Raw genomic sequence first — 11,488 nt, 5'->3', positions numbered from 1 at the left:
GTCTTCGATCTCCTCTGCCCTTCAGTGCTGCCCTGATGACAGTTGGCCTCTGTTGTCAACATGTACCCAATCCTTCTCCAACATTTTCTCATGATGATAGTGGCTGTGTCCTCTCAGTGACACGGAAGGAGTAGGGGGGCGGTTGGAGATCTTTCTTGGCCAGAAAATACGGAGGCTCGTGGTCTGGAATGGAGGATGACCGTTGTTATTTTGTCCTCTGTCCTGCTACAACTTACTGCTGTGGAGATTTGTTTTTCCTTTTCTATTGAATCCGTGCTACTTCCAATGAAGTGTCCTTGTCCTTGTCCTTGTCCTTCTTGTGTCCTTGGACACGTGAGTCGCCTCCTTTTGTTTGCGAACATGTATCGAATTTTCTTTCTTTCTTTTTAAATCTTTTTATTAATTTTCCAAATTATGAACAGAATAACAATATTGATACAGAGAAATTGGAATAATCATACTGTTAATAAGCATGTACAAAAAAGATTTCAAATAATACAGGCAACACACATCAAGTTGCTGGTGAACGCAGCAGGCCAGGCAGCATCTCTAGGAAGAGGCACGGTCGACGTTTCAGGCCGAGACCCTTCGCCAATACAGGTATAGTAGACTTCCAAACTCTTAATATAATTAATCATAGAGAAAAAAGAAATAAGAAGAAAAAATACAAAGAAAAACCCCCAAAAAAAGACAAAAAAAATGAAACTAAGTCCTAAACCCAAAAGAAAAGCAAACGGAACAAAACGAGGCTGGACCAATATCTTAAATCAAACACATTCAGTAATGTCGTCAACTCTGCTCCTCTATTCATATATTTTTTAAGTTAATAAGAAGGATTCGGAAAGGTGTATCGAATTTTTTAAAAATTTTCTTTCACACCGACGTGGTCCCCCAGGGCTTGTTGAGCTTGGAAGGCGGGTCAAAAGTTTAGAACCCGGGGTATCTGACACAAGTTTGCAAATTGAATCCAAAATTGACTTGTTAGTAGAAGACGGAAGGTGATGGGGCAGGTTGATTTTGTGACTGGAAGGCTGTCTCCAGTAATGTACCACAGGGATCGGTGCTGGACCTGTACTCACCAATTTTTACAGGTACGTGTGTCCAGATGCATTACCAGTTGGTATAGCAAACCGCTCTGCCCAAGACCACAAGAAAGAGCAGAGAGTTGAGGACACAGTCCAGTCCACACACAACCAAACTCCTCACCATGGACCCTGTTTACAGTTTCTATCAAAGACTCCTCCCACAGCCTCCCCGCCCCGTCAACAGGTGCCACCAGGCTCCAGGACAGCTCTTTGTCAGACCTTTCACAGATGACCTCCCTCTTTTTTCTTTTCAAATCTTTTTATTGTTATATATTATACAAAAGAAATAACATGAGTACATTGAAGTAACACTTACAATGTCTCAAAAAAGACATTATCTTAAAGATTGATTTTTGTGATAACAAAAAAAACCTACTAGCAGAAGAAGTGAGAAAAAAAAGAGAACCCATTAGGTGTACAACCCCGGAGCCATGCATCATACAAAATGCTTCTAAAAATAATTATCAAACCGCCAGCAAGAAAAGAAAATATACTAAAAAATTTACAATTAGATCGTGGAAAATATCTATCAATTAGCTCAAATGATAATAACAAGCAAGTGAGCCCATCTTTTCTCAAAATCAAATAAAGGTTCAAAGGTTCGACTTCTAATTTTCTCCAAACTAAGACATAGCATCACTTGAGAGAACCATTGTGACAAAGTAGGAGCTGATGTATCCTTCCACTTCAGCAAAATGGCCCTCTTTTCATAAAATGACTCCGGATCTCCCAATCTATTTCATTGCAGCACTTTATCAGTCTATTTGCACTGAGTTTGTGATTGTGGCAAATGTGAATTCATCAGTGTAGTAGGAGGCTTGTATCTGTTCTCTAACTGCTTTATATTTTGTGTTGTGCAGTTATTATGTTTATTGCGGTAGCTGGCAAGGCTCCCTCGAAGGTGTGCATGTGTGGGCACGCACACATCTTTTGCTACTAGCGCCCAAAGGAATTTAAACTGCGCTCAAAAGGTTGTCACCCTCTACCCCGTCGGCAATTTAGGTATATTTCACGATCGAACACAATCACATTTCCTTTTCCCATTTCTGATGCGGACGGTGTGGATAACATGGAGTTTGCAATGATTTGTCCACAGATTTTAGAACTGGCTTATTTATACTGATTTTATTGAAGAAATAATTGATTCATTATTGTTGAATTCCAAAGAAGCAAAGGGTGTTGAGTGCAAAGGAACTGCTAGTTCATTTAAAGTGGATTGGCTTAACGAAACAGTGGAAACTGCTACGCCCAGAGCTCATGAGGTCAGGAACGTGCAGCTACAAGAAATATTTATGTACAGTACAGAAACTGGTGTTACCTGTGTGTATTGTCATGATGCAAAAGTTGCAAGTGGGAAAAAATGGAGTGATATTTGGAGACTTGATTTTTAAAGCATCATTTAGCAAGCAAATTGCATATGGATGGTATGTGCAAATCTTATAAGGTTTGTTTGACCATTTTAAACAACTTTAATAACATGTGAAAAGATTGATATTCATGCTGTTGTATAGTTTATGAGAAATAAGGCTCATCGATGTGTATAACAATGAACAACAAACTGGACTTGGGAGTTCATTATCCTTAGAACAACTTCTGGTTATTTCCACTTAAAATTCAGTCTGCACATGTTGTTGTCACTGGGCAAAAAATTACACAGCACAAGATTTTTGCGCACACTGGTTAATACAAATTGCACAGCACAGGATTTTTGCACACACTGGTCACTACAAATTGAGCAGCACAAGATTTTTGCACACACTGGTCACTACAATTGAGCAGCACAAGATTTTTGCGCATACCGGTCATTACAAATTGCACAGCGCAAGGTTTTTGTGCACACCAGTCATTGAGGGAACATAGGTAGTTAGCCATGTGGTCGAGGTCATGGTAAAAGCGAAAAGTTTAGATACATATCCTTGCTTTGTCTTTAGTCGAGTTAGAGACAGGCAGGAATTATATCTTTTTGCTGATATCTTAATTGTGCTTAAAATCACTTTATTACATTTAATTGCATTTAATTATGTTGAAGATAGCTTAAGTACATTTAATACGTTGAGACTCTATTATATTTCTAGTTTAAGTTTCATTCATTTTCATCGTTTCGAGATTGTTTGTTTTGGTAAAGGTTCGAATATATTTCTTCAACTTTGAAACCTTGTATTGGATTCGGATTGAAGCCATGCCATACAGGATTAACTCCTCTTCCCACCCCCCCACCCCGTGCTTAGTCTCTAAGCGTGTTGGTTTGTTCAACTAACAGCTACAGATTCAAAGATTCAAAGCACATTTATCATCAAAGAATGTATAAAGCCTGATTTATACTTCTGCGTACGGGCTATGCCCTAGGCCTGATTTATATTTTTGCGTAGCCCTACACCGTAGCGAGCATGCGTAGTTGTGTCTGTGTTGCTCTGCAATTCACCACCATGCTAGTTGGCGGTGGGATTTCTATGCCACTGTGTTGAGTTTCTTCGTGAGAGACATGGGCAAGGAAATGCATTTCAAATATTTTCGGATGTCGGCAGGTAGATTTGACGATTTGGTTCATCGTCTCCAACCATTTATTTTGCATCAGTGTACAGACGTGGCAGAGAAAAGCAACCGGAAATGCGTAGGAGGAAGTGCGATGCTACCAAGCAGACCAATCACAGTTGTTGCGGTCTGCGTCACCACGACACGTGAGTTACTTTTTTGAGGAGGTGCACATCACCCTACGGCGTAGGGTATGTGGTAACTACGGCGTACATTTGACGCAGAAGTATAAATTGGGCTTAAATTCTACACCTTGAGATTTGCTTACAGGCAGCCACAGAGCAAGAAACCAGAATAACCCAATGTAAAAAAAAACAAAAAACACTGTACAGAGAACAAGAGAGAAAAACACACACACACACCAAATGCGCTGAATCTCCAGGCAAAGCACTTGGGAAAATGGGAGGTGCAACAGACTTTTACCATCGTAAATCAGTGAGTTGATGTGTTATGACTCCCCTCTCGATGTAAAAAGGGGGCACCTCTTTTCCCCTTATTGGGGGAGAGAGAGAGAGCCTGTAGCATGTCAAATTGTTGAATGAACGATTGGTTTTTATTTTTAGGGACTTTGCTTTTGCTTGCTTGGTGGGTGGAGGGGGCTGATGCCTTTTGCTGAACTAAGTGCAGGAGGTGGAGGATTGCTGCTTTGCTGCTGCTTGTGCATCGGGGGGGCCTCAGGGTCCTAATGTTTTAACTTTCACTCGTTCTTTGGGGCACTCTTCTGTTTTCATGGACGTCCGTGAAGAACAAGAAAGTCGGGATGCATATTGCATTCATTTCTCTGAATGCGCATGGCCAAGTGGTTAAGGCGTCGGACTAGTGAGCTGAAGGTCGCTAGTTCGAGCCTCAGCTGAGGCAGCGTGTTGTGTCCTTGAGCAAGGCACTTAACCACACATTGCTCTGGCTGTATGGGTCCTAGTGCCGTTCCCTTGGACAACATCGGTGGCGTGGAGAGGGGAGACTTGCAGCATGGGCAACTGCTAGTCTTCCATACAACGTTGCCCAGGACTGCGCCCTGGAGACCTTCCAAGGCGCAAATCCATGGTCTCACGAGAGTAACGGATGCCTATATAAATGGAATTATTGATAGTCCATAGCAAGGCCATTGGCAAGCCAGGGTGGGGCATTATCCAGCTGCAGAACGGCCCTCGGGAAGAAGCTGTTTTTCAGTCTTGCTGTCTTGGCCAAGATGTCTCTGAATCTGCTACCAGATTGGACAGAGAATGTCCAGGATGGGATGGGATGGGTCTGTGATGATAATACAAGTGTTGCCGTGGGCATCGAGAGTTGTAGATTGTCTCCAGGTCTGGTTCCAATGTGCCGAGCCGTCCTAATCACCCGTTGGAGTGCTTTGTGATCTGCCTTGCTGCATCTAGAGCACCACACGGTCATTATGCTCGCTAATGTCAGTATGCTCGCTATTGCACGTCGATAAAAGTTGGCCAGCAATTTTGGGGGTAGATTAGCGTTCCTTAAGCACCTCAGGTAGGATAGGCGCTGTTGTGCCTTCCCTGCTAGTGAGGTTGTGTTGATGGACCAAGAGAGCTCCTGGGTGATGTTCATCCCCGAAACACTTGAAACTGGAGCCCCTGTCCACTGCCTCACCGTTTACCAACAGTGAAGCTTGTTCAGGGCCTCTCGTCTTCCAGAAGCCAACGATCATTTCTTTCGTCTTCTTGAGGTTGAGTGATCAGTTGTGGTTCCTGCACCAATCAGACAGTTTCTGCACCTCCTCTCTACGTGCAGATTCGTTATTTGGGGAAGGGAAGTCATTTTTTGGTCACTCTCCAACAGGGAAGGACCGATCTGCCTTCAAGAAAAGCAACGCAATTCCACAGGCCTGAGATGATTGAATTATGAGGTGAGGTGTCCTGGTCTAACGTCCCTATGGCTTTGACGTTTAAAGGACAATCTGGCCTTGAAAATCATTAAAGAATTTAGTAATGTTACCACGAGGGGGTTGTATGGAAGGTCAAGGAAATGGAACTCATCCTTGCCAGCCTTTACCAATAGGGGTGGGAGGACGTTGTGACAATTAAATATCTCATTGGTCCTTTTTAACCAAGGGTGCCAAGAGATAGTTCTGTGCCAATGGCATATTGCCATCGGGCTACGGAGTGGGAGGTCCCAGGTTCGAATCCAGCCGGCTCCTCGCACAAGTTCTACTCGTGTCGGTTGAGCCTCGAGCCAGCAGCTCGGCTCTGTCAAAAATGGGCAAACGCTAAGGAAACAGCAAGGTTGCCACCTGAAGTGCCAAACTGGTGTGGTGAGGAACTAACATAACATCAAGAGAAAATGAATGGGGGTTCTAGATCAGCCATGGACCATCACTGGCCAATCCATTGTCCAACCAAGGTAGAGGCTTTAGTAGTGGACTAGGACCCCTGCGGACCTCCATGGTCCCAGGACTCTCTGGATGAGATGAAAAGTTCTGACTGCTGAACGGATCCTGACCCGGATCTGGGCCGTACTCTCCAAATATCCGGACCTGCCTCTCGGTTTTTTTGCACTACCTTACTTTCCCTTTTCTATTTTCTATTTATGATTTATAATTTAAATTTTTAATATTTACTGTTGATTTGTACTCCTGGGAGCGCGAAGAGCAGAATCAAATATTGCTGTGATGATTGTACGCTCTAGTATCAATTGTTTGGCAACAATAAAGTATAAAGTAAGTTCAAATGTTCAAAGTAAACTTATCATCTTTATATTTATGTCACCATGTACAATCCTGCGGTTCATTTTCTTGTGGGCATTCGCAGTAGATACATGAACCACAACAGAATTGATGAAGGGCGGACAAACAACCAGAGTGCAAACGACAACAAACTGAGGAAAAGCAAAAAGAAAGAAAATAAGAAATAATAATAATAATGAATAAGTAAGCAATAAATATCGTCAACGAGATGAAGAGTCCTTGAAAGTGAGTCCGTTGGCTGTGAGAACAGCTCCATGATGGAGTCAGTGAAGTGGAGTGAAGTTATCCCCTCTGGTTCAGGAGTCTGATGGTTGAGGGGTAGTAACCGTTCTTGAACCCGGTGGTGCCAGTCCTGAGGCTCCTGTACCTTCCACCTGATGGCAGCAGTGAGAAGAGAACTTGTCCTGGGTGGTGGAGGTCCCTGATGATGGAAGCTGCCTTTCTGTGACAGTGCTCCGTGTAGATGTGCTCAATGGTGGGGAGGGCTTTACCTGTGATGGACTGGGGCATATCCACTATTTTTTTTTGTAGGCTTTTCCATTCAATGGCATTGGTGACTCCGCAGGAGTCTGCAGAGGTTTGGCATGTCATTGAAAACCTTGGCAAACTTCTATAGATGTGTGGTGGAAAAGTGTACTGACTGGCTGCATTTCAGCCTGGTTTGGGAACACCAATGTCTTTATGAGTGGAAAGTCCGACAAAAAGTTAGTTAATTTGGCCCAGTACATCACGGGTAAAGCCCTCCCAACCATTGAGCACATGTACACGAAACATTGCTGTAGGAAAGCAGCATCCATTATCAAAGATCCTCACCACCCAGGCCATGCTCTTTTCTCGCTGCTGCCATCAGGTAGAAGGTACAAGAGCCTCAGGACTGGCACCACCAGGTTCAAGAACAGTTACTACCCCTCAACCATCAGGCTCTTGAACATTTCAGCTGTTCCCACTGCTGATGGTCTTGCTTTAAGGACTCTTTATCTTGTTATTTCATGGTCTCGTTATTTATTGCTGATTATTTATATTTGCATTTACATAGTTTGTTGTTCATTGATCCTGTTTACAGTTACTGAATCTGAGCTGCTGAGTATGCCCGCAGGAAAAAGAATCTCAGGGTTGTATGTGGTGACCTGTATGTACTCTAATAAATTTTACTTTGAACTTTAAGCCCAATAGACAATTCAAGGAGAATGAGGGCCACCTCAGTGCCACGATTCACATCTGAGCAGCCACAGAGGCAGGACTCTGAGAGGCATCAGCCACAAGCATTTCTGTTGTCTGACATCCGAACAATTTCTTCCGATGGACTGGAGGTGACCTTCTCCCAGACGCCTGTAAAAGGGAGGCAGGACCACCAGAGACACAGCCTAGGCTCGCCATTGGGAGGTGTCTGTCCTCTCAAAGGCAACTGAAGAATCACAAGAGAGTAGTGGACTCAACCCAATGCATCCCAGTCACATCCCTCCCCGCCATTAGTGACATCTGCAGATTCAATACCGAGGATTAGGATTGAGATTGGAACTATGGGATGGCATTGGAGAGCAGCTTTTTCCAAGCTCATCTGCAGACACAGATTAATTTCTATTTTTAATGTCTCTTTTTTTTTGTTTTCAAGGTGGATGGGGCCCTTGACCTGCAGCTGAACTCAAACTGCAGTTCCTTACGGCAATGGTTCCCACTCCTGGAGCACACCGACTGGCTGCTTTCTGATATCCCAAGGGCGCAGCGTAGAAGGTGAGTGCACCCCCGGGGTTCTGAGGCTTTGAGCCCCTGGGGACGAGCCAATTCTACACTGGTGCCACCAAATGAAGCGTTGCGGGAGAAAACATTACTGTGATCAGTGGATCAGCTGTCGGGGGTCTCTGTATTCAGTGAACCATTCTCTCTCATTCTCATTCTCTCTCTCACATTCTCTCTCTCACTCTCGTTGGTAGGGGAGAGTTTGCTGCCGATTGTCAAATCAGAGAACTCGATAAAAGCGACGCTGCCAACTTTAACACGGTAAATCAGCGAGTTGTTTTGTTTTATTTGGTCTCCCCTCTCACTGGGTGATACCTCTCTGCCCATTGATTAGGGAAAGAGGGAGCCCGTGACACATCAAATTGTCGGGTGAATGATTAGTTTTTCTGTACTTCAGATTGTAGTCTCTCTTGGGGGCTTTGCCACTGCTTGCTTGGTGAGCGGTGGGTGCTGACGGTTTTCACTGAGGGGAGGTTGATGCTCTTCCACTGCTTGTGCGTCGGGGGGGGCTTTGTGGTTCTAACATTTTTATTGTCATTCATTCTTTGGGATACCCTTCTGTTTTCATGGATGTCTGTGAAGAACAAGAATTTCAGCTTGTATATTGTATACATCCTCTGATATCAAATGGAGCCATCGAACTATTGAGGGTTGGGAGCGTGGAGAGCAGAAGCAGAAGACTGAGACAGGGGCTGGCAGGTGATCTGCGACCGGAGCAGGAGTGAGAGATGATGGGCAGAGGGAGACAGGGAGGGGAGGGAGAGGGGCGTCGTTCGGAGGCAGAGGCAGCTGAGTGATAAGTTTGGGCAGACAAGGGGAAAAGGGCAGGTGGAGCCAGGCAGGGGTGGGAGGGAGGGGAAGGAGAGGGTAGTTTGGAGAGAGAGACAGGAGGACCACAAGTGGGGACATTAATTGCTAGAATTGGAATGTCTTTGTCAGAACTGAGATACAGTGAAAAGTTTTGCTAAGAACTGTTCTTACGGATCAGGTAGAACAATAACAATGCAGAATAAAGTGTAACAAGTTCAGAGAAAGTGTGGTGCAGGCAGACAGGATGGTTTAAGATCACGAAGAGGTAGATTGTGAGGTGAAGAACCCAACCTAGCATACAAGGGAACCATTTCATGCTCCTATACCTGGAGTACCACACCTGGAGTATTGTGTGCAGTTTTGGTCCCCTAATCTGAGGAAAGACATCCTTCCATAGAGGGAGTACAAAGAAGGTTCACCAGATTGATTTCTGGGATGGCAGGACTTTCATATGATGAAAGACTGGATCGACTAGGCTTATACTCGCTGGAATTTAGAAGATCTTATTGAAACGTATAAAATTCTGAAGGGATTGGACAGGCTAGATGCAGGAAGATTGTTCCCGATGTTGGGGAAGTCCAGAATGAGGGGTCACAGTTTAAGGATAAAGGGAAAGCCTTTTAGGACCGAGATGAGGAAAAACTTCTTCAGAGAGTGGTGAATCCGTGGAATTCTCTGCCACAGGAAACAGTTTTGAGGCCAGTTCATTGGCTGTATTTAAGCGGGAGTTAGATATGGTCCTTGTGGCTAAAGGGATCAGGAGGTATGGAGAGAAGGCAGGTACAGGGTTCTGAGTTGGATGATCAGCCATGATCATACTGAATGACGGCGCAGGCTCGAAGGGCTGAATGGCCTACTCCTGCACCTATTTTCTTTGGTCCTATAACAGTGGGGTCCTTGAGCCCGGTCGTACGTGCTTTCAGGCTTTTGTATCTTCTGCCTGATGGGAGCGGAGAGAAGAGAGGATGTCCGGGGGTGAATAAGGTCTTCGATTGTGCTGGCTCCTTTACTGAGACGCGGAGAGGTGCAGACAGAGTCCACAGAAGGAAGGCTGGTTTCCTGTCACGTGCTGAGCTGTGCCTGCGGTTTCTAGCGGATACCGTGCAGAGCGGTTGCCGCATCGAGTCGACGTGCATCCAAGGCAAAACTGATCCAAAGTCGAAACAGAACAATTGCTTCCAGCCTGCACAACGCACCCTCCGCTCCGATGAAATGTTTGTTCCGTCCTTTATTTGCAATTAGCAAACATACAATTAAGCATCACTGAGTGTTATCTCAGCGGTATTACGTGGTCGGGAAAGATATGACCTCCGCCGGTCCCAAGCTACAAACTGCCACAAAATAAGCGAGGATACGGAACTTATTCCCTTCACTTTTACCACTGATGTGACTAGTTGCCACAGCAGAGAATACAAAGGAAATATAGAACAGCTACATGGTTCCTACACAAGGATTTATCAGTTAAAAATTGGAAAGGGCCAATGGGGATATGTCAAATTGCTTTAGCTTTCTGAAGAAGTAGAGGCGTTGGTGAGCTTTCTTGGTTATGGCATCTGTGTGGCTGGACCAGGACTACAGCTCTCAACCTCAGCACCGTTGGTGTAGACAGGAACGTGTGCACCGCCCCACTTCCTGAAATCAATGACTGGCCCTTCCATTGACACTGGGGAGGATCACTCCTCCTTGTAATCCGCGGCCCCTCGATGGCGGTATCATCTGCAAACTCGCGGGTAGAGCCGGAGCGGAATCCAGCCACATGGTCACAGATGTGCGCGGAGCTGAGGATGCAGCCTCATAGAGTAGAGCACCGGCGCTTGGAATAATCGTGCTGGAGGTGTTTGCTGATTGTGGTCCGTTGGTCAGGAAATCAAGGACCCAGTCGTAGAGGGAGCCGTTGACCTCCCTGGAGCTGGAGTTTGGTGATGAGTTTACTTGGAATTATAGTATTGAAGGCAGAGCTGTGGTCAATAAACAATAGTCTGACAAAATAGTGTTTGCTGTCCAGGTGCTTCAGAAATAAGCGAAGTCCAGGTTCAAGTTTAATTACCATACACAAGTATAGCCAGACGAAACAGCGTTCCTCCAAGGCCAAGGTGCCGCACGCATCACCAACAGCACACAGCACAAATAGCGCATGTGGTCAAAATTCAGAAAAAACACACAGTCACAAAGGAGAAGAAAGATATTAACGTAATATAGCCCGAAGTCCCTGAGGTGGCAGGTCTGTAGTTCCAGTCCAACATGTCGTTCCACCGAGTGAACCCTGGGGGTGGGGGTGAAGAGAGCCGAGTGAACCCTCCTGGGGGGGGGGCAGCAGTGAGCAAACCTTTGTTGGGGGGTGTGGGGGTGTTCTAAGTGAACCCTCTGGGGAAGCAGTGCCAACAAAATCCTCCTGGGGGCAGCACTGAGCAAACCCTCCGGGGAGGGGTGGTGGTGGGGAGAGCTAAACGACCCCTCTGGGAGGTCAGCACCGAGCAAGTCCTCCTGGGGGAGGGGGTGTGGGGGCAGAGCCGAACGAATTGTCCTGGGGGGCAATGCCACATGAACTCTCCGGGGGGGGGGGGGGGTCAGTTCTGAGCGAACCCCGTGGGGGGGGGGGGGGGACACAGAGGCCTCTACTCTCTCT

This window comes from Mobula birostris, chromosome 10, assembly GCF_030028105.1.
Source record: "Mobula birostris isolate sMobBir1 chromosome 10, sMobBir1.hap1, whole genome shotgun sequence".
NCBI classification, from domain to species: domain Eukaryota; kingdom Metazoa; phylum Chordata; class Chondrichthyes; order Myliobatiformes; family Myliobatidae; genus Mobula; species Mobula birostris.
The sequence above is the reverse complement of the archived record's forward strand: the minus strand, read 5'-3'. Positions refer to the sequence as shown.